General features: G+C 37.2%; 2 long non-coding RNA genes across 2 annotated transcripts in view; one reads left to right on the top strand and one right to left on the bottom strand.

The window, feature by feature from the left end:
• The window catches only part of LOC121025846 (uncharacterized), a 120,309-nt gene that overhangs the window by 101,829 nt on the left and 3,869 nt on the right, over positions 1–14,611 (top strand). The gene's annotated exons all lie outside the window — the stretch shown is intronic.
• On the bottom strand, positions 6,981–14,078 carry LOC121025847 (uncharacterized). The gene is made up of 3 exons (XR_005788168.1): positions 13,905–14,078; positions 12,477–12,480; positions 6,981–6,991 (listed from the first exon to the last, which is right to left on the bottom strand). It is a non-coding gene; the product is annotated as an uncharacterized LOC121025847 (long non-coding RNA).

Genomic DNA, 14,611 nt, shown 5'->3' with positions numbered 1-14,611 from the left:
TTCATGTAATAGTTCTGGCAGGTTTCTTTGGTGCAATCTTTCAGGTTTTCCATGCAGAGTATCATGTCATCTGTGAAGAGTGAAAAGTTTGACTTCTTCTTTGCCAATTTGTATGCCTTTTATTGCTTTCTGTTGTCTGATTGCTGAGGCTGGATTCGAGTATTATGTTGAACAACAGTGGTGAGAGTGGACCTCCCTGTCGTGTTCCTGACATTAGCACAAAAGTTCTCAGTTTGTCCCCATTGAGGGTGATATTAGCTGTGGGCCTTTCATGTATGGCTTTTATGATGTTGAAGATATTTGCAAATGACATATCGGATAAAGGGTTAGTATCCAAAATCTACGAAGAACTTATCAAACTCAACACCCAGAAAACAAATAATCCAGTGAAGAAATGGGCAAAAGACATGAATGGACACTTCTCCAAAGAAGACATCCAGATGGCCAACCGACACATGAAAAAATGCTCCACATCACTCAGCATCAGGGAAATACAAATCAAAACCACAGCGAGATACCACCTCACACCTGTCAGAATGGCTAACATGAACAACTCAGGCAACAACAGATGTTGACAAGGATGCAGAGAAAGGGGACCCTTTTGCACTGTTTGTGGGAATGAAAACTGGTGTGGCCACTCTAGAAAACAGTATGGAGGTTCCTTACAAAATTAAAAATAGTACTACCCTATTATCCAGCAATTTCACTAGTAGGTATTTATCCAAAGGGTACAAAAATGCTGATGTGAAGGGGCACACACAGCCCAATGTTTATAGCAGCACTAACAACAATAGCCAAATTATGGGAAGAGTCCAAATGTCTATCGACTGATGAATGGATAAAGAAGATGTGGTGTATATATATATATATATATATATATATATATATATGTATATATATATGTATATATATATATATATATTATGTACAGATATATATGTATATATAAAAATAATTGTTTTTTATAATATTTGGAAAATTACTTGGTGATCAAAAGGAATGAAATCTTTTTTTTTTTAATTTTTTAATGTTTATTTATTTTTGAGAGAGATAGAGCATGAGCAGGGGAGGGGAGAGAGAAAGGGAGACACAGAATCCGAAGCAGACTCCAGGCTCTGAGCTGTCAGCACAGAGCCCGACGTGGTGTTCGAACCCACGAACTGTGAGATCATGACCTGAGCCGCAGTCAGACACTTAACCAACTGAACCACCCAGGCGCCCCAAAAAGAATGAAATCTTAAAAAAGGAAAGAATGAAATCTTGCCATTTGCAACAACCTAGATGGAATTTGAGTGTATTATGCTAAGTGAAATCAGTCAGTCAGAGAAAGACAAATATCATATGATTTCACTCATATGTGGAAGTTAAGAAACACAAAAGATGAACATAGGGGAAGGGAAGGAAAAATAAGATAAAAACAGAGATGGAGACAAACCATAAGAGACTCTAAATACAGAGAACAGACTGAGGGTTGCTGGAGGGGATGTGGGTGGGGGGATGGGCTAAATGGGTGATGGGCATTAGGAGGGCACTTGTTGGGATGAGTACTGGGTGTCATATGTAAGTGATGAATCACTGGGTTACTGAAACCAGTACTACATTGTATGTTAACTAACTTGAATATAAATAAATAAATACATACATACATACATACATACATACATACATACAGAGGAAGAAACCAAAATTGCTCCAAGTTAACTGCCCACTCAGAGGGTATTCTTTCTATGTATGTATGTGTGTGTGTGTGTGTGTGTGTGTGTGTGTATACGCATATATATATACTTGCAAAATTTGCATGTACATATTAAAATATAATATAACCTGGGAAATAACTAAATAAATAACTAAATAAATAAATAAGGTAAAAGTTGTCCTCCTCTTGCATCCAGTGAACCACTACTTTTGTTGTTTGATCCTGGAAGGATTAAGCCCATAGAACATGAGACGGATTGATACCCGTGGGGGTTCACTAAACCAGGTTCATAATATTCCAAGAGTGGGGCTGGTAGAACCCATGCAGTGTCTTAAAGGAGGTATATTCTATCCAAGTCAGCCAAGTGTGTAAGAACACCATCTCACTGTATGCCCGATGTCACAGATTAGATTTCCTGTCTGCGCCACGAGTCACACTCCACACTCAATTAATTTTGTTTCTACTGGTTTCCAGTATTCATTTTGTTCTTATCATGATGTTTTCACCTTTCCCGTTCAATCTAACCCACTTTGTTCTCTCTTTGGCTTATGATCTAGGCTTTCCTCATGATAATACTCTTTTCTCGACTGTAGTTCAATAACATACTGTAGGTTGTGACTTTTCAGGCTTGATCCGTCCCCAAGTGTTCCCTTTCTCTATTCTCTGTCTCTGTCTCTGTCTCTCTCTCTCTCTCTCTCTCATATCCTGACTCCATGGAGACAGCTTTCCATCTTCCCTGTCTGAGCCTTGCTGGAAATTCTGGTGATAATTGTAACCAATTAGGTATTAAAAGTTGTTTACTGAGCACCTACCATGTTCCAGTCCTCTCAACAGCCCCATGAGATAGATAATTATTATTACTCCATTTTTATAGCTGATAAAATAAGGCTCAGACTTGCAGAAGCTACTCAAAACAAATCTCAGGAGAAGAAAAAGAAACATTTAGTATATGGATAATATAATAAAAACTATTATTTATTGGGTGCTTTAAGTTGTGACCAAGAGGGGTGCCTGGGTGTCTCAGTCAGTTAAGTGTCTCACTTTGGCTCTGGTCATGATCTCATGGTTTGTGAGTTCAAGCCCCACACCCGGATCTCTGCTGTCAGGACAGAGCCCACTTCAGATCCTCTGCCCCCCTCTCTCTCTGCTCCTCCCCCACTTGCACTGCGTCTCTCTCAAAATAAATAAATAAGCTTTTTAAAATAGTTGTGACCGGGGCGCCTGGGTGGCGCAGTCGGTTGGGCGTCCGACTTCAGCCAGGTCACGATCTCGCGGTCCGTGAGTTCGAGCCCCGCGTCGGGCTCTGGGCTGATGGCTCAGAGCCTGGAGCCTGTTTCCGATTCTGTGTCTCCCTCTCTCTCTGCCCCTCGCCCGTTCATGCTCTGTCTCTCTCTGTCCCAAAAATAAATAAACGTTGAAAAAAAAAATTTTTTTAAATAGTTGTGACCAAGAAAAGAGAGAGTAGGGTGAAATACTTAAAGTTTTGAGAGAAAAAAAGAGCCAACCTAGAATTCTGTTCCCTGTGAGATTATCCTTCAAAAGTAAAGAAAAATAAAGACTTTCTCAGACAAAAATTGAAGGAATTTGTTGTCAATAGTCCTGCCTTGCAAGGAATATTGAAAGAGGTTTTTCAGAGAGAAGGAAAAATATATGTCAGAAACCTGGATTTACATAAAGAAAGGAAGATCATCAGAGACTAAGTGAAGATAAAATTAAAACTTCTCCTTTTTCATAATCTAACAGATTATAGTTTGTTGAAAATAATAATAGCAGCAATGTACCTGATTGTATATATGCTTATGTATGTTTATGTATGCATAAAATGAATGATAATAATGATACGAGGGACAGGAGGTAGAAACTAGAATTATTTTATTATAAGGTATTCATACCACCCATTTGAAATTGTATAGTGTTATTTGAAAGTGGACTTAGATTATTTCTAAATGTATATTTCAAACTCAAAGGCAACCACTAAAATTTTTTTAAAGAGGTATAATTGATGTGCAAAGAAAGGAGAGAAAATGGAATAATACAAAATGCTTGATTAAAACCACAAACACCAGACAATATGTGGAAGACAAAAACAGGAACAAGGGCAACAAATAGAAAATAGTACCAAATATGGTACATATTAATCCAACTACAGTAATAATCACTTTAAACATCAATAGCTTAAATACACCAATTAAAAGAGATTGTGAAAGTGTCAGAGTAGATCAAAAACCAAAACTCAATGTTTTCTATATGAAACATTTTAAACATAAGGACATACATAGATTAAAAGTAAACAGATGGGCGCGCCTGGGTGGCTCAGTCAGTTAAACATCAGACTCTTGATTTTGGCTCCGGTCATGATCTCACAATTCATGAGTTCAAGCCCCCATTGCTTAGAATTCTCCCTCTCCCTCCTTCTCTGTTATGAGAGATAAAGAGGAGCATTACATAATGATAAGAGAGTCAATTCTCCAAGAAGACATAACAATCTTCAATAGGCATGCACTTAACAACAGGGGATCATGATACATGAAGCAAAAACTGACAGAGCCCCAAGGAAAAATAGATGAATTCACTCTTATAGTTGGAGACATTTTTCCTCTCTGTAAAATAGGAGTAATACTAGTATGAGGATTCAATGAATTAACACATATAAAGCCCTTAAAGTAGTGTCTGACACATTGTAGGAACATGAGAAATCCTAGCTTTTATTATTACTATTATTAGTCTACCCAGAACATTATTATTTTCTGTGTGTGACACACAGATTACTGTACTAATCTGTCACTTTTGCTTTTCTTCTGGAAACCTGGTAAAAAGGGAGGTGAAGAGAAGTGTAGAGTTTTGTTTTTGTTGTTGTTTAAATCACAGAGGGAAGCCATGTAATCTTCCACTCTTACCCTCAGCATGACCCTTACTGAACCGAAGGGAAAAAGAAAATTTCTGAGAGAAGAGATAAATAAAATGTATTCCTCTTCACATTCTTCCTCTACCGTTTGGATCCACCATATTGGTGGGCATAGGGCAGGATTTAGGCCGCAGGGGAGATGGGATTCTTCCCCTGTCCATCACTCACGTTGCCTATTATCTAGCCTGGACAAAATACTATGAGCTAGTAGGGAAAGTGGCACATGAATTCATTTAAAAATTGGAAACCGAGTAAAGATACATTTGGAGGAAAAAATATAAAATAATAGGGGAACAATATATATATTTATAATAAAGGCTAGTAGGCAGTAGTTTTGGGTGTTGCTCTTGAAAGAAATTTTTGTTGTGTAAAAACTTCTGAGAACTTCAGTTCTAGAGGAACCCTGTTTTGTTGTTGTTGCACTCCAATTCCTGTGTACAAGGGTGCATTAGGTATAGATGCCAGTGCCCTTGTGATAAGAAGCAGGAGGGAGCTAACCTTTATTGAGTATCTACTAAGGAAAAAGGTGCCTAATTAAGTTAATAAAAATCCCTTGAACAAACCAGCAAGGTCAATTTTGTTTATTTTACATATGAGGAAATGAAGTGCAAAGAGATTCAAGTGAATTGCTGAAGTTTACATAGCAAGTAAATTGCATATATGCAATTCAAACCTGGCTCTATTTCCAAAGACTCTTTCTGATATGCCCACCCTATCATCATTTTTTTAACGTGCCTAAAGAGGAATTTGGGACCCCCCCCCCGCCGAGAAAGCCAGTACGTGGTATAAAATTGTACTTCTTCATACATGACTAGCCTTAGGATATAAGTTTTGCTTCCTGATGCCTGTATTTTTAAATACTGGTCCAAGTTCATCTCCATTCATAACTCTTTAGGTAGGTGGTACCGACACTGCTGAGACCATGCTTCTCAGGCATGCAGATTGGTAGGTCAAAAGGAACCTGGAGTTGGAATCAGACAGTCCTGAGTTCCAGAATTAGTTTCATAATTTGGTTGTCTACAACATCGGGGAAGTTTCTTAAGTTCTCTGAGCTTTGCTGCCCCCTTTAATTCTCTTTTCTATCTCTCTTCTTCCTAATCTCATTTGGGATACATAAGAGGCATCTGTTTTCTTACCTCTGGTCCATCTCTTGTGTGTGTTAAATATTGCCACCGTAATAATGTATAACGATCCTCGTCCAAACTGTGGCTTAACGTTATCATTAATTCTCATGAACCTGTAGGTTGGCTTGGCGTCTCGGGCTTCAGTGGTGTAGCAGCTGGGGAAGTTCTGCTGAATGGGTTTCCTTCTGGGGCCCAGGTTGAAGGGTGAACAGCTATCCTGAGGACTTTCTTCTCATGCTCATTGCAGAGGCACAGGAGGGCAAGCAAAAACATGTGAGTCCTCTTGAGTTATAGGGTCAGAACAGGCATACTGTTACTTCTGCCCTATTTTCTTGGCCACATCAAGTCACAAGGCCAAGCCCCAAATCAAGGAGTGACAATGTACCTTTTGCACTCATCAGTGACAAAAGTGTGGATGCAGGGGAAGGTGAAGGATTGGGGTTGATGAGTCAATCTGGCACCCTCTTTGAAACCATTTGAAACTTTCTTTATCTTTCTCAGGCCTATTATTCTACTTCATCAATTTCCTGACTTCCCATCTACAAGCCTTCTGTATCCACACTTACCAGCCATTTTCTCTTTTCTTCTATTCTCAGAATAAGATAATGCCATTCAAGGGTGCCTGGGTGGCCGAGTCAGTTAAGTGCCGAGTCTTGATCTCAGCTCAGGTCATGATCTCACAGTTTGTGAGTTTGAGCCCCATGTCGGGTGCATCTGATGGCACAGAGCCTGCTTGGGATTCTGTCTCTCCTCTCTCTGCCCCTCCCTCATTTATTTTCTTTCTCTCTGTCTCTGTCTCTTTCCCTCTCTTTCTCTCTCTCTCTTTCTCAAAATAAATAAATAAATAAACTTAAAAAAACATACTGCCATTCAACCTGTACTTTGAATTTCCTTCCCTTCTCATGCCTCTGGGAATCAATTATCTCTTCTTTTCCCCACATACTCAGACTTTTCTGTTTTCTCCTTCTTTTAAAAAGCCAATTTCCCAATCTTAAACAAAAAACAAAAACAAATAAAAAATTTATTTGACCCTTTATTTTTCCTTTCCTTCCCTTCTCATCCAAGCTTCTAGAAAGCGTTAATTTCCTTTTTTCATTGCATTCATTCCTCAGCATACTTAAAGCTGGCTTCTGCTTCCATCACTCTATGTTGAATAATGTTCTCTCAAATGTCAGTGTGGATTATTCCTTTCCTGAAACACGCTTCCTTTGGTTTACATAAAATTAATCTCTTCCTATACTCTTTTTATATCACTGTATGCTCTTCCTCAATTTCTTTCACTGAAACTTCTTCCTTGCCTGTGTTTAAAATGTTATTTCTATCAACAGACTAATAGATAAAGAAGATGTGGTATATACCATGGAATAGTACCCAGCCATAAAAAATAATGAAATCTTGCCGTTCTTGACAACATGAATGGGACTAGAGGGTATCACGCTAAGTGAAATAAGTCAGACAGAGAAGGCCAAATACTGTAGGATTTCACTTATGTGTGGAATATAAAAAACAAATTAAATTATACCAACTACAATAACAAAAAAAGAGAGAAACAGAGTCATAAAAATAGAAAACAAACTGGTGGTTGACAGAGGGAGTGGGGTGGGGGATGGAAAAATGGGTGAAGGAGATTAAGAGGTACAAACTTCCACTTATAAAATAAAAGTCACAGGGATGACAAGTACAGCATAGGGAATATAGTCAATGATATAGTAATATACTTCTTGTGAGTATTTTGTAGTATATATAATTGTTGGAGGTAATATAAAATAAAATGTTGTTTCCTAGAGGTTGGACCAGAGTCCTCATCATATTCATCATCTTTTCCACAAATCATCTATTCACCAGGTTTTGTCTATGTTTATCTGAATTTAAGATCTCTTTTCTAAACTCCAAGTATCTCCAACTGAATACATAGGTAACTGAAACAAAACTCAACCATTCTGAATTCACTGCTTCCTATGTAACACACACTGACTCTTACAGTTCCGAGAAGGTTAATGTTGCCAGTTTTTCTTGCTTAGTCTTCCAAATAAAACCTGATATTCGTCCTTCCTTCCTCTGTTTTCATCTCTCCATATCCAGCCAGTCACCACGTTAGATCAAATTGAAATCAATCCTTCACTACCCCTGCCACACTTCAGGTGCTTGTTATTTGGGGGGGGGGTGTTGTTTTTGTTTGTTGTTTTATTGTTTGGGACAGGGACTATTTCAGTAGCTTCTTAATTTCTCTCTCTCATTTTAGCCTTTAGGAGTAAAACTTTTATAACTAAGTGTATACCACAATATTTGACACACATTAGGTGTCCAGTGTGAGTTAGATCCCTCCTTCTCTCATTCTCAAAGCAAACTCATAGCACTAGGCTTGACCCAAAATGAAACTCTCTCTGTGCCTTGATGACTTGTTGATTCCTCTTTTGAGAAACAGCTCGTTTGGAAGTGAAGATTCGATTTGTTTCTGGCATCTCTGGTCTCCCATTTACTTTTTGGGCCCAGTCTCCTTTGCTTGGATCTCAGAATACTTAGTTTTCCGCTTCTCTTTATCTAGCTCTGTTCTTGGGAAAGGATATGATTAACACCGTCAGGAGGATTAAGCTTCAGGAGAGTAGATCTCAAAAATTTTCATTACCAAAAAAAATCACGTTGAGTTGATCTATGTCTTAATTGACCTTATTGTGGTAATCATTTTGCAATATACATATAACAAATCATCACGTTGTACACCTTAAACTTACATGTTATATGTCAATTATATCTCAATAAAGTTGGAAACATCAATGCTGTGTATAGCAAAGCAATGAGTTATTAGTTTTACTTGCCAGGGAATTTTCTTCATGGAAAAGAAATACATTAAGCATGACTTGTTTCAGAAGGATTAGTGTTTTAAAAGGCTCCAAAGTCTTAATTAAACTAAAGGAGAAATTCTCCATTAGAGGAGTTTGGGGACGCAGTCATTGGTGAATGGAATTGTTTGTGGATGATGTTGGGAGTTCCCTGAAATCATAGCCATGTCTGTAATCTGCTTCTACTCTCAGGCTGGCTCTGTACCTTGTTAAAGGTTACTGCTGTCAACACTGATTATTTAACAATCTTCTCCCCTGTTTGGAAAGCAAGGTAGATTACCATGGTACCTCAAGTGCCTTCTGCCATCAGGTTTGGATAGAGTTCATTTTCCTCCAATGGCTCCCAAATTGTTATTTTAATTAGTCCATTAATACCCATATCACTGTTGGTGGATTACAGTAAAATATCTTACTGACTGAAGAATTTTCAAAACAAATTGGAATGTGAAGGTGAATTTAATTGTAAATCTAGACTGTATGTGAATTAATTTGTACAATAATAGTGTTTAAAACAGTAATGTCAATTCTGAATATATAATCATGAAATTCAATGACCTTGGACAAAGATGATGTTGGAAAAATTAGGTTACATGAAGAAATAATAATGACTAGCGGATAAATTTATATGCTGCTAATTAGGGCTGATTTAAAATTTGAAATTCGAGGGGCGCCTGGGTGGCGCAGTCGGTTAAGCGTCCGACTTCAGCCAGGTCACGATCTCGCGGTCCGTGAGTTCGAGCCCCGCGTCGGGCTCTGGGCTGATGGCTCAGAGCCTGGAGCCTGTTTCCAATTCTGTGTCTCCCTCTCTCTCTGCCCCTCCCCCGTTCATGCTGTGTCTCTCTCTGTCCCAAAAATAAATAAAAAACGTTGAAAAAAAAATTTAAATAAATAAATAAATAAATAAAATTTGAAATTCAAAATGGCAGCACATAACATCGTTATCTTCATTTTGTTTTCTCAAATAAAAGAATAATTGAGAAGCCAGACTGATTTATGAAGCATGCTGAAATCATCGCTAACAGGCTGCTTATATTGTTTTCTTAAAAATCAAAAGACAGTATCTCCCCTATCATGAAACATATTTGGAATTGAATTTGTCCCATGGCTTGTTCTGTCTACTTTTTTCCATCAAGTTTTCATGAAATCATCTTCTCTTGTTTCATCCTCGGCCTCATTTTGTTGGCAGAGGTGGAAAAGAGAATCTTTGTTTGCTTTTTTTGTTTGTTTCAAGTTTTTATTTTAACTCCAGTTAGTTAACCTATAGTGTAACAATAGTTTCAGGAGTAGAATTTAGTGATTCATCACTTACATTCAACACCCAGGGCTCATCACAACAAGTGCCCTCCTTAACGCCCATCACCCATTTAGCCCATCCCCCCACCAGCAGCCCTCAGTTTATTCTCTATAGCTAAGAGTCTGTTTTATGGTTTGCAGCCCTCCAGCAGCCCTCAGTTTATTCTCTATAGTTAAGAGTCTGTTTTATGGTTTGCCTCTCTCTTTTTACCCCCTATGCTCATCTCTATTGTGTCTTAAATTCACTTCAAATATGAGTAAAATCCTATGGTATTTGTCTTTCTCTGACTGACTTATTTCACTTAGGATGATACTGTCTAGCTCCATCCATGTTGTTGTAAATGGGAGGATTTCATTCTTTTTGATTGCCAAGTTATATGTGTGTGTGTGTGTGTGTGTGTATATATATAGATATACACACACACACACACACACACACACACACATGTACCTATATATGTATATACCACATCTTCTTTATCCATTCATCAGTCGATGGACATTTGGGCTCTTTCCATAATTCGGCTATTGTAATAATGCTGCTATAAACATCGTGGTGCATGTATCCCTTTGAATCAGTACTGTTGTATTCTTTGGGCAAATAACCTGGTAGTGCAATTTTTGGATCATAGGGTAGTTTGAACAAAGATACAAAGTTACTCTGTGAAAATTCATATCAAGTCAATCTTTATACAAGCAAATCAGTTTCCTTACCTCAAAAGGATAACTTACTCGGTTAGTGGCAGAGTTAAAATTAGGTAACCAAGTTTGATCACCCACTTCAAATACTTTTTCATGTAAATTTCTATCTCTTTTTCTTTTCTGGGATTCCAAAGAAACATGTATCATAAGACTTGAAATTGGCCCTAACTCATATGTCTCTGTTCAGTTTTTCATCTTTTTTTCTTCTCTGGGCTTTAGTTTGTATAGTTTCTATTGCTACGCCATCTTTTTTACTGATCTTTATTTCTGCAGTTTCTAATTCATTATTAATGCCATCTAGTGTATTTTTTAATTTCATATATTGTTTTTCATATCTGGAAGTTCCACTTGGTTCTTATTTATAGTTTTAATATGTCTCTACAACTCTCAAAGTCATAGGACTACCTATATAATCTTGTATTTCAGTTTAACTATTAGTTACAAGGTGTTTTGTACTAAGTTTTGTATTCATTTTTAAGTTTGGATCTTAGTAATCATTTTACCAAAAGAGCCTAGTTAGATCTCCCTGGTTAACTCATATCCTTCCTAGCATTTGTAATTTTCCTTCATAGCACTCATAAGTACTGTAATAATATACATTTGGGTACAATTCATTTAATATCTATCTTGTTAAGTAGACTGTATGGACATGTCTCTTTTTGTTTAGTGGTATATCTTCAGCACTAGGACATTGTAGTGCCCGACATATTGTTTGCACTCGAATATTTCAGCAATGCTTCCAGGAAACTGAAAGACTTAGGATGTATACTCAAAAAGTGTCCATTTGAAGCCTTGAGATTTAAACAAAAAAGTCTCCAGAGCTAATGGTGTATAACTTTGCCTATAGTAATCAGGACCATCGTGGATCATAAAGTTTATTTTTATAACTTTCAGAGCTTTAAAATTATAATTTAAAAGGTATTATAAGGCATATCTCTAACTTATTTACTGATTTTGTTGTTTGTGAAATATATTCCTCTCAATTAAGGCAAACAGCCATAACATACTGTATAATGTATCAATAATCATGTTCTCCAGTGATCTTTGAAGAATACACAGAATCTTAATTTTCTCTCATTTTAAACGGGGAAAAGTATAACTTTCTGTTCAGGAAATCAATAAATGTATTATACCACCTAATTAGTTTGTGTTTTAGTTGACCAGGCCAAAGTTTAAGCTTTAGGAATTGCCAGTAAAGCCATTTTTATTTTATTTTATTTTATTTTTATTTTTAGTAAAGCCATTTTTATAATGATGCCAGTGCCATTACCACCACCCAACCTTCAGTGCTACTTACTAAATATTTGTTAATGATCAAGTCAGTAATATAGCTATATATACTATCTTGAATCATTAAAACATTCCTACCTGATTAATATTGTTAGGCCCATTTTTGTATTTATGGTGAATGAGACTTAGGGCGGCCAGTCACTTACCCAAGATCACACAGCTGGTAAGTGTCCAAGTGGGTATTTAAGTCCATGACCAGGGCTCACAAGAATTGGCTTTGATTTTACTCTGGTAACATGTACATAACATAAAATTTTAACCATCTTAAAGTGTACAATTCAGTGATATCTGGTATGTTTAGAATGTTGTACAACCATCACTACTATTTAGTTCCAGAACATTCTCATCACCTCAAAATAAAATCCAATGCTCATTTAGCCGTCATTTCTCATTCCCTCTCAACTGATTTTGGAGTATTGATTATGGACCCTGAATTCTGCTACACTGTTTATTTGTTTATTTTAAAGGATTGTCTGCATATGATCATGTCATCTTTGAACAGAACTAGTTTGGATGACTTCCTTTCCAGTTTGGATGGCTTTCTATTCCTTGCCTAACTTCTCTACCTAGAACTACCTATACAGTGTTGAATAGCAGTAGTGAAAACTGGCGTCCTTGTATTGCACCGATCTTAGGGGGAATACTTTCAGTCCTTCACTCTTGAGTCTGACATTATATGTGAGTTTTCCACATTGTCTTTATCATGGTGAGAAAGTACCCTTTTGTTCGTAATTTGCTGAGTATTTGTGTTTTGAAAGAAGGTTCAAATTGGCAAAATGCTTTCTCTGCATCGGTTGAGATGACCATGCGTTTTTCATTTACTCAATTGACACAGCCTATTGAATTGAATAATTTTTATATTTTTTAAATATGAAATACATCACTTTCATTCTCACGATAAACCCTGGTTTGACATGTTGTATAATCCTTTTGATATGCTGCTGGATTTGGTTTGCTAGTATTTTCTTGAGGAAATTTGTATCTCTATGCATAAGGGATATTGGCCTCAAGTGGGTTTTGTCTGTTTGTCTTTGCTATGATGTGTTTGTCTGGCTTTTGTATGAGGGTAATGATGGCATCACAGAATGTGGGAAACTAAAGGCCTAAGAACCAGAACCCATGAAAGTCCTGAGACCTAAGACACAAGGTCCAAGGCCTGAGATAAAAACCTTAGCTTAAAGATCTCTGATCCAAGGATGGAAGGGCCCAAACATACATAAAGGCCCAGGACTCCAGCCACTTTAGATGGACAGAAGGCCCAAGAGAGAAAGATACCTCAAGGATAAATGGGGTGGGAAGCTGGAAGCCCATGACCCAGAATCCAGAAAGGATAGAAGCCCCAAGACCAAAGGAAATCCCAAGATTAGAATGCTAAGCCCCAGATTTTTTCCATTGCTGCCCTCTCTACTTGTGGACATTTTCCATTCTCCCTTGTCAGTTCTCATGTTTCCATTTAAGCCCACTTCCTTTAAGATGGTCCTGTTTGATGTTGCTGTTACTTTAAGGAACTGTATCTTTAGATTGGCAATATTATACCCGGGCCAGTCTGAAGCCAATTTTTATCACAGTGTTGAGCCATTTATTGAGTGTTTGTTTTTTACGTTTCCATTTCTCTTCACCTCCATTCCACTTGAGATGGACATATAGGTAACATTGTATTCCAGTCCTCCCTTTTCCTTAGAAACTCTAGACTGATGAGAAAAGGAAAGCATCAGGCTGGTGAGGGGTGTGGAGGAAGAGATAGGCTATCTAGAGAAAATGTGAAGAGACGTTCCAGGCCAATGAGAAGAATTAGACAAGTAATACTCAGATGGGCCAGCCTGATGAGAAGTGCCAGCCAGCTACACCTTATTTCTTTGGGCTTGGTTTCTGGCATCCTCAGACTACCACTACTGAGAAAGAATAAAAGAACAATGTTATCATCATCTGACTTTTATGGCATAAATGAAATTGTGAACTCATCCATTTGTAAAGGCAATGACTTCATCTCTACCCTTTTATCTAAAAGGAAATCTATGCCAAATGCTCTGATAAATGGGAAGATATACTTTGACTTGTGAACTGATGTGAAATGCAGAATCTTTGAGCTTTGAGTGTTTTGAAGATTGAAAAATCTTGCTCAGCATGGATGACCACCAAAAAGCAATCTAAAGCCATCTACATACCACAACTGAGATAAATTTGGGAATGTGTTGCCTAATGTCAAATAAAATGTACTGTTTGGAAAAAAACAATGAGTTGGGAAGTATTTACTTCTACTTTTTGGAAGAGTTTGAGAAATATTGGTGTTAATACTTGAAAATTTTGTAGAATACTCATTAGTAAAACCATCTGGTCCTGGGCTTTTCTTGTGTGCTGTTTGATTACTGATTCAATCTCTGTATATTACACATCTATTCAAATTTTCTTTTTCTTCTTGAGTCGATTTTAGTAAGTTGTGTGTTTTAGAATTTTGAGTCATCCCTCTTTTTCTCTTAGACAGTCTTGATAATGATTTGTCAATTTTGTTCATCTTTTCCTTGAACAAACTTTTGGTTTAATTAACTTTCTCTATTGTGTTTCCGTTCCTTATCCCATTACTCTCTGCACTAATCTTTATTATTTTCTTCCTTTGGCCATTTTTGAGTTTAGTTTGCTCTTCCCTTTTGAGTCTCTCAAGGAGTAAAGTGAGGCTGAAAGTATGCATTTATAGCTGTAAGTTTCCCTTTGAGCACTGCTTTCTCTGCTGCACATGAATTTCGGTATATTGGATTTTCATTTT

Source organism: Herpailurus yagouaroundi, unplaced genomic scaffold (genome assembly GCF_014898765.1).
Source record: "Herpailurus yagouaroundi ecotype Mexico unplaced genomic scaffold, PumYag 67702, whole genome shotgun sequence".
In the NCBI taxonomy this organism is placed as follows: Eukaryota; Metazoa; Chordata; class Mammalia; order Carnivora; family Felidae; genus Herpailurus; species Herpailurus yagouaroundi.
This window is presented reverse-complemented; position numbering and strand designations above follow the sequence as displayed.